This window comes from Lampris incognitus, chromosome 2 (assembly GCF_029633865.1).
Source record: "Lampris incognitus isolate fLamInc1 chromosome 2, fLamInc1.hap2, whole genome shotgun sequence".
Classification (NCBI taxonomy): domain Eukaryota; kingdom Metazoa; phylum Chordata; class Actinopteri; order Lampriformes; family Lampridae; genus Lampris; species Lampris incognitus.
Genome location: NC_079212.1, coordinates 90,235,895 through 90,250,744, shown reverse-complemented (window position 1 = coordinate 90,250,744; position 14,850 = coordinate 90,235,895).

The window sequence follows — 14,850 nt, the reverse complement described above, 5'->3', positions numbered from 1 at the left end:
ACAGCAGTACGTTACTTCCAGCAGGAAGACACGTCTGACTGTTCGCGAGGGCTGTTCAGACGATACAGGACAGCAGGACGTTTCGTCCAGCAGGAAGACACATGTGACTGTTCGTGAGGGCTGTTCAGACGAACCAGGACAGCAGTACGTTACTTCCAGCAGGAAGACACGTCTGACTGTTCGTGAGGGCTGTTCAGACGACACAGGACAGCAGGACGTTTCGTCCAGCAGTAAGACACGTCTGACTGTGTGTGAGGGCTGTTCACACGACACAGGTCAGCAGGACTCTTCCTCCAGCAGGAAGACACGTCTGACTGTTTGTGAGGGCTGTTCAGTCGACACAGGACAGCAGGACGTTACGTCCAGCAGGAAGACACGTCTGACTGCTCGTGAGGGCTGTTCAGACGATACAGGACAGCAGGACATTTCGTCCAGCAGGAAGACACGTCTGACTGTGTGTGAGGGCTGTTCAGACGAAACAGGACAGCAGGACGCATCGTCTAGCAGGAAGACACGTCTGACTGTTCGTGGGCGCTGTTCAGACGACACAGGTCAGCAGGACGTTCCATCCACCAGGAAGACACATGTGACGGTTCATGAGGGCTGTTCAGACGACACAGGACAGCAGGACGTTTCGTCCAGCAGGAAGACACGTCTGACTATTCGTGAGGGCTGTTCAGACGACACAGGACAGCAGGACGTTTCGTCAAGCAGGAAGACACGTCTGACTGTTCGTGAGGGCTGTTCAGACGACACAGGACAGCAGGACGTTTCGTCCAGCAGGAAGACAAGTCTGACTGTGTGTGAGGGCTGTTCAGACGACACAGGACAGCAGGACGTTAAGTCCAGCAGGAAGACACGTCTGACTGTGTTTGAGGGCTGCTCAGACGACACAGGACAGCAGGACTCTTCGTCCAGCAGGAAGACACGTCTGACTGCTCGTGAGGGCTGTTCAGACGATACGGGACAGCAGGGCGTTTCGTCCAGCAGGAAGACACGTCTGACTGTGTGTGAGGGCTGTTCAGACGAAACAGGACAGCAGGACGTTTCGTCTAGCAGGAAGACACGTCTGACTGTTCGTGGGCGCTGTTCAGACGACACAGGTCAGCAGGACGTTCCATCCAGCAGGAAGACACATTTGACGGTTCATGAGGGCTGTTCAGACGACACAGGACAGCAGGACGTTTCGTCCAGCAGGAAGACACGTCTGACTGTGTGTGAGGACTGTTCAGAAGACACAGGACATCAGGACGTTACGTCCAGCAGGAAGACACGTCTGGCTGTTCTTGAAGGCTGTTCAGACGACACAGGACAGCAGAACGTTTCGTCTAGCAGGAAGACACGTCTGACTGTTCGTGAGGTCTGTTCAGACGACACAGGACAGCAGGACGTTTCGTCCAGCAGGAAGACACGTCTGACTGTTCGTGAGGGCTGTTCAGACGACACAGGACAGCAGGACGTTTCGTCTAGCACGAAGACACGTCTGACTGTTCGTGAGGGCTGTTCAGTCGACACAGGACAGCAGGACGTTACGTCCAGCAGGAAGACATGTCTGACTGTGTTTGAGGGCTGCTCAGATGACACAGGACAGCAGGACGTTTCGTCGAGCAGGAAGACGTGTCTGACTGTGTGTTGGGGCTGTTCAGAGGACACAAGACAGCGGGACTCTTCGTCCAGCATGAAGACAAATCTGACTGTTCGTGAGGGCTGTTCAGACGATACAGGACAGCAGGACGTTTCGTCCAGCATGAAGACACGTCTAACTGTTCGTGAGGGCTGTTCAGATGACACAGGACAGCAGGACGTTTCGTCCAGCAGTAAGACGTATCTGACTGTGTGTGAGGGCTGTTCAGACGACAAAGGACAGAAGGAAGTTTCGTCCAGCAGGAAGACACGTCTCACTGTTCCTGGGCGCTGTTCAGACGACACAGGTCAGCAAGACGTTCCATCCAGCAGTAAGACACATGTGACGGTTCGTGAGGGCTGTTCAGACGACAGAGGACAGCAGGACGTTTCGTCCAGCAGGAACACACGTCTTACTGTGTGTGAGGGCTGTTCAGACGACACAGGACAGCAGGACGTTACGTCCAGCAGGAAGACACGTCTGACTGTGTTTGAGGGCTGCTCAGACTACACAGGACGGCAGGACGTTTCGTCGAGCAGGAAGACGTGTCTGATTGTGTGTTGGGGCTGTTCAGAGGACACAAGACAGCAGGACTCTTCGTCCAGCATGAAGACACGTCTGACTGTTCGTGAGGGCTGTTCAGACGATACAGGACAGCAGGACCTTTCGTCCAGCATGAAGACACGTCTAACTGTTCGTGAGGGCTGTTCAGATGACACAGGAGAGCAGGACGTTTCGTCCAGCAGTAAGACACGTCTGACTGTGTATGAGGGCTGTTCAGACGAAACAGGACAGCATGTCGTTTCGTCTAGCAGGAAGACACGTCTGACTGTTCGTGGGCGCTGTTCAGACGACACAGGTCAGCAGGACGTTTCATCCAGCAGGAAGACACATGTGACGGCTCATGGGGGCTGTTCAGACGACACAGGACAGCAGGACGTTTTGTCCAGCAGGAAGACACGTCTGACTGTGTGTGAGGGCTGCTCAGATGACACAGGACAGCAGGACGTTTCGTTGAGCAGGAAGACGTGTCTGACTGTGTGTTGGGGCTGTTCAGAGGACACAAGACAGCGGGACTCTTCGTCCAGCATGAAGACAAATCTGACTGTTCGTGAGGGCTGTTCAGACGATACAGGACAGCAGGACGTTTCGTCCAGCATGAAGACACGTCTAACTGTTCGTGAGGGCTGTTCAGATGACACAGGACAGCAGGACGTTTCGTCCAGCAGTAAGACGTATCTGACTGTGTGTGAGGGCTGTTCAGACGACAAAGGACAGAAGGAAGTTTCGTCCAGCAGGAAGACACGTGTCACTGTTCCTGGGCGCTGTTCAGACGACACAGGTCAGCAGGACGTTCCATCCAGCAGTAAGACACATGTGACGGTTCGTGAGGGCTGTTCAGACGACAGAGGACAGCAGGACGTTTCGTCCAGCAGGAACACACGTCTTACTGTGTTTGAGGGCTGTTCAGACGACACAGGACAGCAGGACGTTACGTCCAGCAGGAAGACACGTCTGACTGTGTTTGAGGGCTGCTCAGACTACACAGGACGGCAGGACGTTTCGTCGAGCAGGAAGACGTGTCTGATTGTGTGTTGGGGCTGTTCAGAGGACACAAGACAGCAGGACTCTTCGTCCAGCATGAAGACACGTCTGACTGTTCGTGAGGGCTGTTCAGACGATACAGGACAGCAGGACGTTTCGTCCAGCATGAAGACACGTCTAACTGTTCGTGAGGGCTGTTCAGATGACACAGGAGAGCAGGACGTTTCGTCCAGCAGTAAGACACGTCTGACTGTGTATGAGGGCTGTTCAGACGAAACAGGACAGCATGTCGTTTCGTCTAGCAGGAAGACACGTCTGACTGTTCGTGGGCGCTGTTCAGACGACACAGGTCAGCAGGACGTTTCATCCAGCAGGAAGACACATGTGACGGCTCATGGGGGCTGTTCAGACGACACAGGACAGCAGGACGTTTTGTCCAGCAGGAAGACACGTCTGACTGTGTGTGAGGGCTGTTCAGAAGACACAGGACAGCAGGACGTTACTTCCAGCAGGAAGACACGTCTGACTGTTCGCGAGGGCTGTTCAGACGATACAGGACAGCAGGACGTTTCGTCCAGCAGGAAGACACGTCTGACTGTTCGTGAGGGCTGTTCAGACGAACCAGGACATAGGTCGTTTCGTGCAGCAGGAAGACACGTCTAACTGTTCGTAAGGGCTCTTCAGACGACACAGGACTGCAGGACGTTACGTCCAGCAGGAAGACACGTCTGACTGTGTTTGAGGGCTGCTCAGACGACACAGGACAGCAGGACTCTTCGTCCAGCAGGAAGACACGTCTGACTGTTTGTGAGGGCTGTTGAGACGACACAGGACAGCAGGACGTTTCGTCTAGCACGAAGACACGTCTGACTGTTCGTGAGGGCTGTTCAGACGACACAGGACAGCAGGACGTTTCGTCTAGCATAAAGACACGTCTAACTGTTCGTGCGGGCTGTTCAGACGACACAGGACAGCAGGACGTTTCGTCAAGCAGGAAGACACGTCTGACTGTTCGTGAGGGCTGTTCAGACGACACATGACAGCAGGATGTTTCGTCCAGCAGGAAGACACGTCTGACTGTGTTTGAGGGCTGCTCAGACGACACAGGACAGCAGGACGTTTCGTCCAGCATGAAGACACGTCTAACTGTTTGTGAGGGCTGTTCAGACGACACAGGACAGCAGGACGTTTCGTCCAGCAGTAAGACGTGTCTGACTGTGTGTGAGGGCTGTTCAGACGACAAAAGACAGCAGGAAGTTTCGTCCAGCAGGAAGACACATGTGACTGTTCGTGAGGGCTGTTCAGACGACAGAGGACAGCAGGACGTTTCGTCAAGCAGGAAGACACGTCTGACTGTTCGTGAGGGCTGTTCAGACGACACAGGACAGCAGGACGTTTCGTCTAGCAGGAAGACACGTCTGACTGTTCTGGAGGGCTGTTCAGATGACACAGGACAGCAGGACGTTTCGTCCAGCAGATAGACACGTCTGACTGTTCGTAAGGGCTGTTCAGACGACACAGGACAGCAGGACATTACGTCCAGCAGGAAGACACGTCTGACTGTGTTTGAGGGCTGCTCAGACGACACAGGACAGCAGGACGTTTCGTCGAGCAGGAAGACGTGTCTGACTGAGTGTTGGGGCTGTTCAGACGACACAGGACAGCAGGACTCTTCGTCCAGCAGGAAGACACGTCTGACTGTTTGTGAGGGCTGTTCAGTCGACACAGGACAGCAGGACGTTTCGTCCAGCATGAAGACACGTCTAACTGCTCGTGACGGCTGTTCAGACGACACAGGACAGCAGGAGGTTTCGTCCAGCAGTAAGACGTGTCTGACTGTGTGTGAGGGCTGTTCAGACGACACAGGACAGCAGGACGTTTCGTCCAGCAGGAAGACACGTCTGACTGTGTTTGAGGGCTGCTCAGACGACACAGGACAGCAGGACGTTTCGTCCAGCATGAAGACACGCCTAACTGTTTGTGAGGGCTGTTGAGACGATACAGGACAGCAGGACGTTTCGTCCAGCAGTAAGACGTGTCTGACTGTGTGTGAGGGCTGTTCAGACGACAAAAGACAGCAGGAAGTTTCGTCCAGCAGGAAGACACATGTGACTGTTCGTGAGGGCTGTTCAGACGACAGAGGACAGGAGGACGTTTCGTCAAGCAGGAAGACACGTCTGACTGTTCGTGAGGGCTGTTCAGACGACACAGGACAGCAGGACGTTTCGTCTAGCAGGAAGACACGTCTGAGTGTTCGTGAGGGCTGTTCAGACGACACAGGACAGCAGGACGTTTCGTCCAGCAGGAAGACACGTCTGACTGTTCGTAAGGGCTGTTCAGACGACACAGGACAGCAGGACGTTACGTCCAGCAGGAAGACACGTCTGACTGTGTTTGAGGGCTGCTCAGACGACACAGGACAGCAGGACGTTTCGTCGAGCAGGAAGACGTGTCTGATTGTGTGTTGGGGCTGTTCAGAGGACACAAGACAGCAGGACTCTTCGTCCAGCATGAAGACACGTCTGACTGTTCGTGAGGGCTGTTCAGACGATACAGGACAGCAGGACGTTTCGTCCAGCATGAAGACACGTCTAACTGTTCGTGAGGGCTGTTCAGATGACACAGGAGAGCAGGACGTTTCGTCCAGCAGTAAGACACGTCTGACTGTGTGTGAGGGCTGTTCAGATGAAACAGGACAGCATGTCGTTTCGTCTAGCAGGAAGACACGTCTGACTGTTCGTGGGCGCTGTTCAGACGACACAGGTCAGCAGGACGTTTCATCCAGCAGGAAGACACATGTGACGGCTCATGGGGGCTGTTCAGACGACACAGGACAGCAGGACGTTTTGTCCAGCAAGAAGACACGTCTGACTGTGTGTGAGGGCTGTTCAGAAGACACAGGACAGCAGGACGTTACTTCCAGCAGGAAGACACGTCTGACTGTTCGCGAGGGCTGTTCAGACGATACAGGACAGCAGGACGTTTCGTCCAGCATGAAGACACGTCTAACTGTTCGTGAGGGCTGTTCAGATGACACAGGACAGCAGGACGTTCCATCCAGCAGTAAGACACATGTGACGGTTCGTGAGGGCTGTTCAGACGACAGAGGACAGCAGGACGTTTCGTCTAGCAGGAAGACACGTCTGACTGTTCGTGGGCGCTGTTCAGACGACACAGGTCAGCAGGACGTTTCGTCCAGCAGGAAGACACATGTGACGGTTCATGGGGGCTGTTCAGACGACACAGGACAGCAGGACGTTTCGTCCAGCAGGAAGACACATCTGACTGTGTGTGAGGGCTGTTCAGAAGACACAGGACAGCAGTACGTTACTTCCAGCAGGAAGACACGTCTGACTGTTCGCGAGGGCTGTTCAGACGATACAGGACAGCAGGACGTTTCGTCCAGCAGGAAGACACATGTGACTGTTCGTGAGGGCTGTTCAGACGAACCAGGACAGCAGTACGTTACTTCCAGCAGGAAGACACGTCTGACTGTTCGTGAGGGCTGTTCAGACGACACAGGACAGCAGGACGTTTCGTCCAGCAGTAAGACACGTCTGACTGTGTGTGAGGGCTGTTCACACGACACAGGTCAGCAGGACTCTTCCTCCAGCAGGAAGACACGTCTGACTGTTTGTGAGGGCTGTTCAGTCGACACAGGACAGCAGGACGTTACGTCCAGCAGGAAGACACGTCTGACTGCTCGTGAGGGCTGTTCAGACGATACAGGACAGCAGGACGTTTCGTCAAGCAGGAAGACACGTCTGACTGTGTGTGAGGGCTGTTCAGACGAAACAGGACAGCAGGACGCATCGTCTAGCAGGAAGACACGTCTGACTGTTCGTGGGCGCTGTTCAGACGACACAGGTCAGCAGGACGTTCCATCCACCAGGAAGACACATGTGACGGTTCATGAGGGCTGTTCAGACGACACAGGACAGCAGGACGTTTCGTCCAGCAGGTAGACACGTCTGACTATTCGTGAGGGCTGTTCAGACGACACAGGACAGCAGGACGTTTCGTCAAGCAGGAAGACACGTCTGACTGTTCGTGAGGGCTGTTCAGACGACACAGGACAGCAGGACGTTTCGTCCAGCAGGAAGACAAGTCTGACTGTGTGTGAGGGCTGTTCAGACGACACAGGACAGCAGGACGTTAAGTCCAGCAGGAAGACACGTCTGACTGTGTTTGAGGGCTGCTCAGACGACACAGGACAGCAGGACTCTTCGTCCAGCAGGAAGACACGTCTGACTGTTTGTGAGGGCTGTTCAGTCGACACAGGACAGCAGGACGTTACGTCCAGCAGGAAGACACGTCTGACTGCTCGTGAGGGCTGTTCAGACGATACGGGACAGCAGGGCGTTTCGTCCAGCAGGAAGACACGTCTGACTGTGTGTGAGGGCTGTTCAGACGAAACAGGACAGCAGGACGTTTCGTCTAGCAGGAAGACACGTCTGACTGTTCGTGGGCGCTGTTCAGACGACACAGGTCAGCAGGACGTTCCATCCAGCAGGAAGACACATTTGACGGTTCATGAGGGCTGTTCAGACGACACAGGACAGCAGGACGTTTCGTCCAGCAGGAAGACACGTCTGACTGTGTGTGAGGGCTGTTCAGAAGACACAGGACATCAGGACGTTACGTCCAGCAGGAAGACACGTCTGGCTGTTCTTGAAGGCTGTTCAGACGACACAGGACAGCAGAACGTTTCGTCTAGCAGGAAGACACGTCTGACTGTTCGTGAGGTCTGTTCAGACGACACAGGACAGCAGGACGTTTCGTCCAGCAGGAAGACACGTCTGACTGTTCGTGAGGGCTGTTCAGACGACACAGGACAGCAGGACGTTTCGTCTAGCACGAAGACACGTCTGACTGTTCGTGAGGGCTGTTCAGTCGACACAGGACAGCAGGACGTTACGTCCAGCAGGAAGACATGTCTGACTGTGTTTGAGGGCTGCTCAGATGACACAGGACAGCAGGACGTTTCGTCGAGCAGGAAGACGTGTCTGACTGTGTGTTGGGGCTGTTCAGAGGACACAAGACAGCGGGACTCTTCGTCCAGCATGAAGACAAATCTGACTGTTCGTGAGGGCTGTTCAGACGATACAGGACAGCAGGACGTTTCGTCCAGCATGAAGACACGTCTAACTGCTCGTGAGGGCTGTTCAGATGACACAGGACAGCAGGACGTTTCGTCCAGCAGTAAGACGTATCTGACTGTGTGTGAGGGCTGTTCAGACGACAAAGGACAGAAGGAAGTTTCGTCCAGCAGGAAGACACGTCTCACTGTTCCTGGGCGCTGTTCAGACGACACAGGTCAGCAGGACGTTCCATCCAGCAGTAAGACACATGTGACGGTTCGTGAGGGCTGTTCAGACGACAGAGGACAGCAGGACGTTTCGTCCAGCAGGAACACACGTCTTACTGTGTGTGAGGGCTGTTCAGACGATACAGGACAGCAGGACGTTTCGTCCAGCAGGAAGACACGTCTGACTGTTCGTGAGGGCTGTTCAGACGAACCAGGACATAGGTCGTTTCGTGCAGCAGGAAGACACGTCTGACTGTTCGTGAGGGCTGTTCAGACGACACAGGACAGCAGGACGTTTCGTCCAGCAGGAAGACAAGTCTCACTGTTCGTAAGGGCTCTTCAGACGACACAGGACTGCAGGACGTTACGTCCAGCAGGAAGACACGTCTGACTGTGTTTGAGGGCTGCTCAGACGACACAGGACAGCAGGACTCTTCGTCCAGCAGGAAGACACGTCTGACTGTTTGTGAGGGCTGTTCAGACGACACAGGACAGCAGGACGTTTCGTCTAGCACGAAGACACGTCTGACTGTTCGTGAGGGCTGTTCAGTCGACACAGGACAGCAGGACGTTACGTCCAGCAGGAAGACATGTCTGACTGTGTTTGAGGGCTGCTCAGATGACACAGGACAGCAGGACGTTTCGTCGAGCAGGAAGACGTGTCTGACTGTGTGTTGGGGCTGTTCAGAGGACACAAGACAGCGGGACTCTTCGTCCAGCATGAAGACAAATCTGACTGTTCGTGAGGGCTGTTCAGACGATACAGGACAGCAGGACGTTTCGTCCAGCATGAAGACACGTCTAACTGTTCGTGAGGGCTGTTCAGATGACACAGGAGAGCAGGACGTTTCGTCCAGCAGTAAGACACGTCTGACTGTGTATGAGGGCTGTTCAGACGAAACAGGACAGCATGTCGTTTCGTCTAGCAGGAAGACACGTCTGACTGTTCGTGGGCGCTGTTCAGACGACACAGGTCAGCAGGACGTTTCATCCAGCAGGAAGACACATGTGACGGCTCATGGGGGCTGTTCAGACGACACAGGACAGCAGGACGTTTTGTCCAGCAGGAAGACACGTCTGACTGTGTGTGAGGGCTGTTCAGAAGACACAGGACAGCAGGACGTTACTTCCAGCAGGAAGACACGTCTGACTGTTCGCGAGGGCTGTTCAGACGATACAGGACAGCAGGACGTTTCGTCCAGCAGGAAGACACGTCTGACTGTTCGTGAGGGCTGTTCAGACGAACCAGGACATAGGTCGTTTCGTGCAGCAGGAAGACACGTCTAACTGTTCGTAAGGGCTCTTCAGACGACACAGGACTGCAGGACGTTACGTCCAGCAGGAAGACACGTCTGACTGTGTTTGAGGGCTGCTCAGACGACACAGGACAGCAGGACTCTTCGTCCAGCAGGAAGACACGTCTGACTGTTTGTGAGGGCTGTTGAGACGACACAGGACAGCAGGACGTTTCGTCTAGCACGAAGACACGTCTGACTGTTCGTGAGGGCTGTTCAGACGACACAGGACAGCAGGACGTTTCGTCAAGCAGGAAGACACGTCTGACTGTTCGTGAGGGCTGTTCAGACGACACAGGACAGCAGGACGTTTCGTCTAGCATAAAGACACGTCTAACTGTTCGTGCGGGCTGTTCAGACGACACAGGACAGCAGGACGTTTCGTCAAGCAGGAAGACACGTCTGACTGTTCGTGAGGGCTGTTCAGACGACACATGACAGCAGGATGTTTCGTCCAGCAGGAAGACACGTCTGACTGTGTTTGAGGGCTGCTCAGACGACACAGGACAGCAGGACGTTTCGTCCAGCATGAAGACACGTCTAACTGTTTGTGAGGGCTGTTCAGACGACACAGGACAGCAGGACGTTTCGTCCAGCAGTAAGACGTGTCTGACTGTGTGTGAGGGCTGTTCAGACGACAAAAGACAGCAGGAAGTTTCGTCCAGCAGGAAGACACATGTGACTGTTCGTGAGGGCTGTTCAGACGACAGAGGACAGCAGGACGTTTCGTCAAGCAGGAAGACACGTCTGACTGTTCGTGAGGGCTGTTCAGACGACACAGGACAGCAGGACGTTTCGTCTAGCAGGAAGACACGTCTGACTGTTCTGGAGGGCTGTTCAGATGACACAGGACAGCAGGACGTTTCGTCCAGCAGATAGACACGTCTGACTGTTCGTAAGGGCTGTTCAGACGACACAGGACAGCAGGACATTACGTCCAGCAGGAAGACACGTCTGACTGTGTTTGAGGGCTGCTCAGACGACACAGGACAGCAGGACGTTTCGTCGAGCAGGAAGACGTGTCTGACTGAGTGTTGGGGCTGTTCAGACGACACAGGACAGCAGGACTCTTCGTCCAGCAGGAAGACACGTCTGACTGTTTGTGAGGGCTGTTCAGTCGACACAGGACAGCAGGACGTTTCGTCCAGCATGAAGACACGTCTAACTGCTCGTGACGGCTGTTCAGACGACACAGGACAGCAGGAGGTTTCGTCCAGCAGTAAGACGTGTCTGACTGTGTGTGAGGGCTGTTCAGACGACACAGGACAGCAGGACGTTTCGTCCAGCAGGAAGACACGTCTGACTGTGTTTGAGGGCTGCTCAGACGACACAGGACAGCAGGACGTTTCGTCCAGCATGAAGACACGCCTAACTGTTTGTGAGGGCTGTTGAGACGATACAGGACAGCAGGACGTTTCGTCCAGCAGTAAGACGTGTCTGACTGTGTGTGAGGGCTGTTCAGACGACAAAAGACAGCAGGAAGTTTCGTCCAGCAGGAAGACACATGTGACTGTTCGTGAGGGCTGTTCAGACGACAGAGGACAGGAGGACGTTTCGTCAAGCAGGAAGACACGTCTGACTGTTCGTGAGGGCTGTTCAGACGACACAGGACAGCAGGACGTTTCGTCTAGCAGGAAGACACGTCTGAGTGTTCGTGAGGGCTGTTCAGACGACACAGGACAGCAGGACGTTTCGTCCAGCAGGAAGACACGTCTGACTGTTCGTAAGGGCTGTTCAGACGACACAGGACAGCAGGACGTTACGTCCAGCAGGAAGACACGTCTGACTGTGTTTGAGGGCTGCTCAGACGACACAGGACAGCAGGACGTTTCGTCGAGCAGGAAGACGTGTCTGATTGTGTGTTGGGGCTGTTCAGAGGACACAAGACAGCAGGACTCTTCGTCCAGCATGAAGACACGTCTGACTGTTCGCGAGGGCTGTTCAGACGATACAGGACAGCAGGACGTTTCGTCCAGCATGAAGACACGTCTAACTGTTCGTGAGGGCTGTTCAGATGACACAGGAGAGCAGGACGTTTCGTCCAGCAGTAAGACACGTCTGACTGTGTGTGAGGGCTGTTCAGATGAAACAGGACAGCATGTCGTTTCGTCTAGCAGGAAGACACGTCTGACTGTTCGTGGGCGCTGTTCAGACGACACAGGTCAGCAGGACGTTTCATCCAGCAGGAAGACACATGTGACGGCTCATGGGGGCTGTTCAGACGACACAGGACAGCAGGACGTTTTGTCCAGCAAGAAGACACGTCTGACTGTGTGTGAGGGCTGTTCAGAAGACACAGGACAGCAGGACGTTACTTCCAGCAGGAAGACACGTCTGACTGTTCGCGAGGGCTGTTCAGACGATACAGGACAGCAGGACGTTTCGTCCAGCATGAAGACACGTCTAACTGTTCGTGAGGGCTGTTCAGATGACACAGGACAGCAGGACGTTCCATCCAGCAGTAAGACACATGTGACGGTTCGTGAGGGCTGTTCAGACGACAGAGGACAGCAGGACGTTTCGTCTAGCAGGAAGACACGTCTGACTGTTCGTGGGCGCTGTTCAGACGACACAGGTCAGCAGGACGTTTCGTCCAGCAGGAAGACACATGTGACGGTTCATGGGGGCTGTTCAGACGACACAGGACAGCAGGACGTTTCGTCCAGCAGGAAGACACATCTGACTGTGTGTGAGGGCTGTTCAGAAGACACAGGACAGCAGTACGTTACTTCCAGCAGGAAGACACGTCTGACTGTTCGCGAGGGCTGTTCAGACGATACAGGACAGCAGGACGTTTCGTCCAGCAGGAAGACACATGTGACTGTTCGTGAGGGCTGTTCAGACGAACCAGGACAGCAGTACGTTACTTCCAGCAGGAAGACACGTCTGACTGTTCGTGAGGGCTGTTCAGACGACACAGGACAGCAGGACGTTTCGTCCAGCAGTAAGACACGTCTGACTGTGTGTGAGGGCTGTTCACACGACACAGGTCAGCAGGACTCTTCCTCCAGCAGGAAGACACGTCTGACTGTTTGTGAGGGCTGTTCAGTCGACACAGGACAGCAGGACGTTACGTCCAGCAGGAAGACACGTCTGACTGCTCGTGAGGGCTGTTCAGACGATACAGGACAGCAGGACGTTTCGTCAAGCAGGAAGACACGTCTGACTGTGTGTGAGGGCTGTTCAGACGAAACAGGACAGCAGGACGCATCGTCTAGCAGGAAGACACGTCTGACTGTTCGTGGGCGCTGTTCAGACGACACAGGTCAGCAGGACGTTCCATCCACCAGGAAGACACATGTGACGGTTCATGAGGGCTGTTCAGACGACACAGGACAGCAGGACGTTTCGTCCAGCAGGTAGACACGTCTGACTATTCGTGAGGGCTGTTCAGACGACACAGGACAGCAGGACGTTTCGTCAAGCAGGAAGACACGTCTGACTGTTCGTGAGGGCTGTTCAGACGACACAGGACAGCAGGACGTTTCGTCCAGCAGGAAGACAAGTCTGACTGTGTGTGAGGGCTGTTCAGACGACACAGGACAGCAGGACGTTAAGTCCAGCAGGAAGACACGTCTGACTGTGTTTGAGGGCTGCTCAGACGACACAGGACAGCAGGACTCTTCGTCCAGCAGGAAGACACGTCTGACTGTTTGTGAGGGCTGTTCAGTCGACACAGGACAGCAGGACGTTACGTCCAGCAGGAAGACACGTCTGACTGCTCGTGAGGGCTGTTCAGACGATACGGGACAGCAGGGCGTTTCGTCCAGCAGGAAGACACGTCTGACTGTGTGTGAGGGCTGTTCAGACGAAACAGGACAGCAGGACGTTTCGTCTAGCAGGAAGACACGTCTGACTGTTCGTGGGCGCTGTTCAGACGACACAGGTCAGCAGGACGTTCCATCCAGCAGGAAGACACATTTGACGGTTCATGAGGGCTGTTCAGACGACACAGGACAGCAGGACGTTTCGTCCAGCAGGAAGACACGTCTGACTGTGTGTGAGGGCTGTTCAGAAGACACAGGACATCAGGACGTTACGTCCAGCAGGAAGACACGTCTGGCTGTTCTTGAAGGCTGTTCAGACGACACAGGACAGCAGAACGTTTCGTCTAGCAGGAAGACACGTCTGACTGTTCGTGAGGTCTGTTCAGACGACACAGGACAGCAGGACGTTTCGTCCAGCAGGAAGACACGTCTGACTGTTCGTGAGGGCTGTTCAGACGACACAGGACAGCAGGACGTTTCGTCTAGCACGAAGACACGTCTGACTGTTCGTGAGGGCTGTTCAGTCGACACAGGACAGCAGGACGTTACGTCCAGCAGGAAGACATGTCTGACTGTGTTTGAGGGCTGCTCAGATGACACAGGACAGCAGGACGTTTCGTCGAGCAGGAAGACGTGTCTGACTGTGTGTTGGGGCTGTTCAGAGGACACAAGACAGCGGGACTCTTCGTCCAGCATGAAGACAAATCTGACTGTTCGTGAGGGCTGTTCAGACGATACAGGACAGCAGGACGTTTCGTCCAGCATGAAGACACGTCTAACTGCTCGTGAGGGCTGTTCAGATGACACAGGACAGCAGGACGTTTCGTCCAGCAGTAAGACGTATCTGACTGTGTGTGAGGGCTGTTCAGACGACAAAGGACAGAAGGAAGTTTCGTCCAGCAGGAAGACACGTCTCACTGTTCCTGGGCGCTGTTCAGACGACACAGGTCAGCAGGACGTTCCATCCAGCAGTAAGACACATGTGACGGTTCGTGAGGGCTGTTCAGACGACAGAGGACAGCAGGACGTTTCGTCCAGCAGGAACACACGTCTTACTGTGTGTGAGGGCTGTTCAGACGATACAGGACAGCAGGACGTTTCGTCCAGCAGGAAGACACGTCTGACTGTTCGTGAGGGCTGTTCAGACGAACCAGGACATAGGTCGTTTCGTGCAGCAGGAAGACACGTCTGACTGTTCGTGAGGGCTGTTCAGACGACACAGGACAGCAGGACGTTTCGTCCAGCAGGAAGACAAGTCTCACTGTTCGTAAGGGCTCTTCAGACGACACAGGACTGCAGGACGTTACGTCC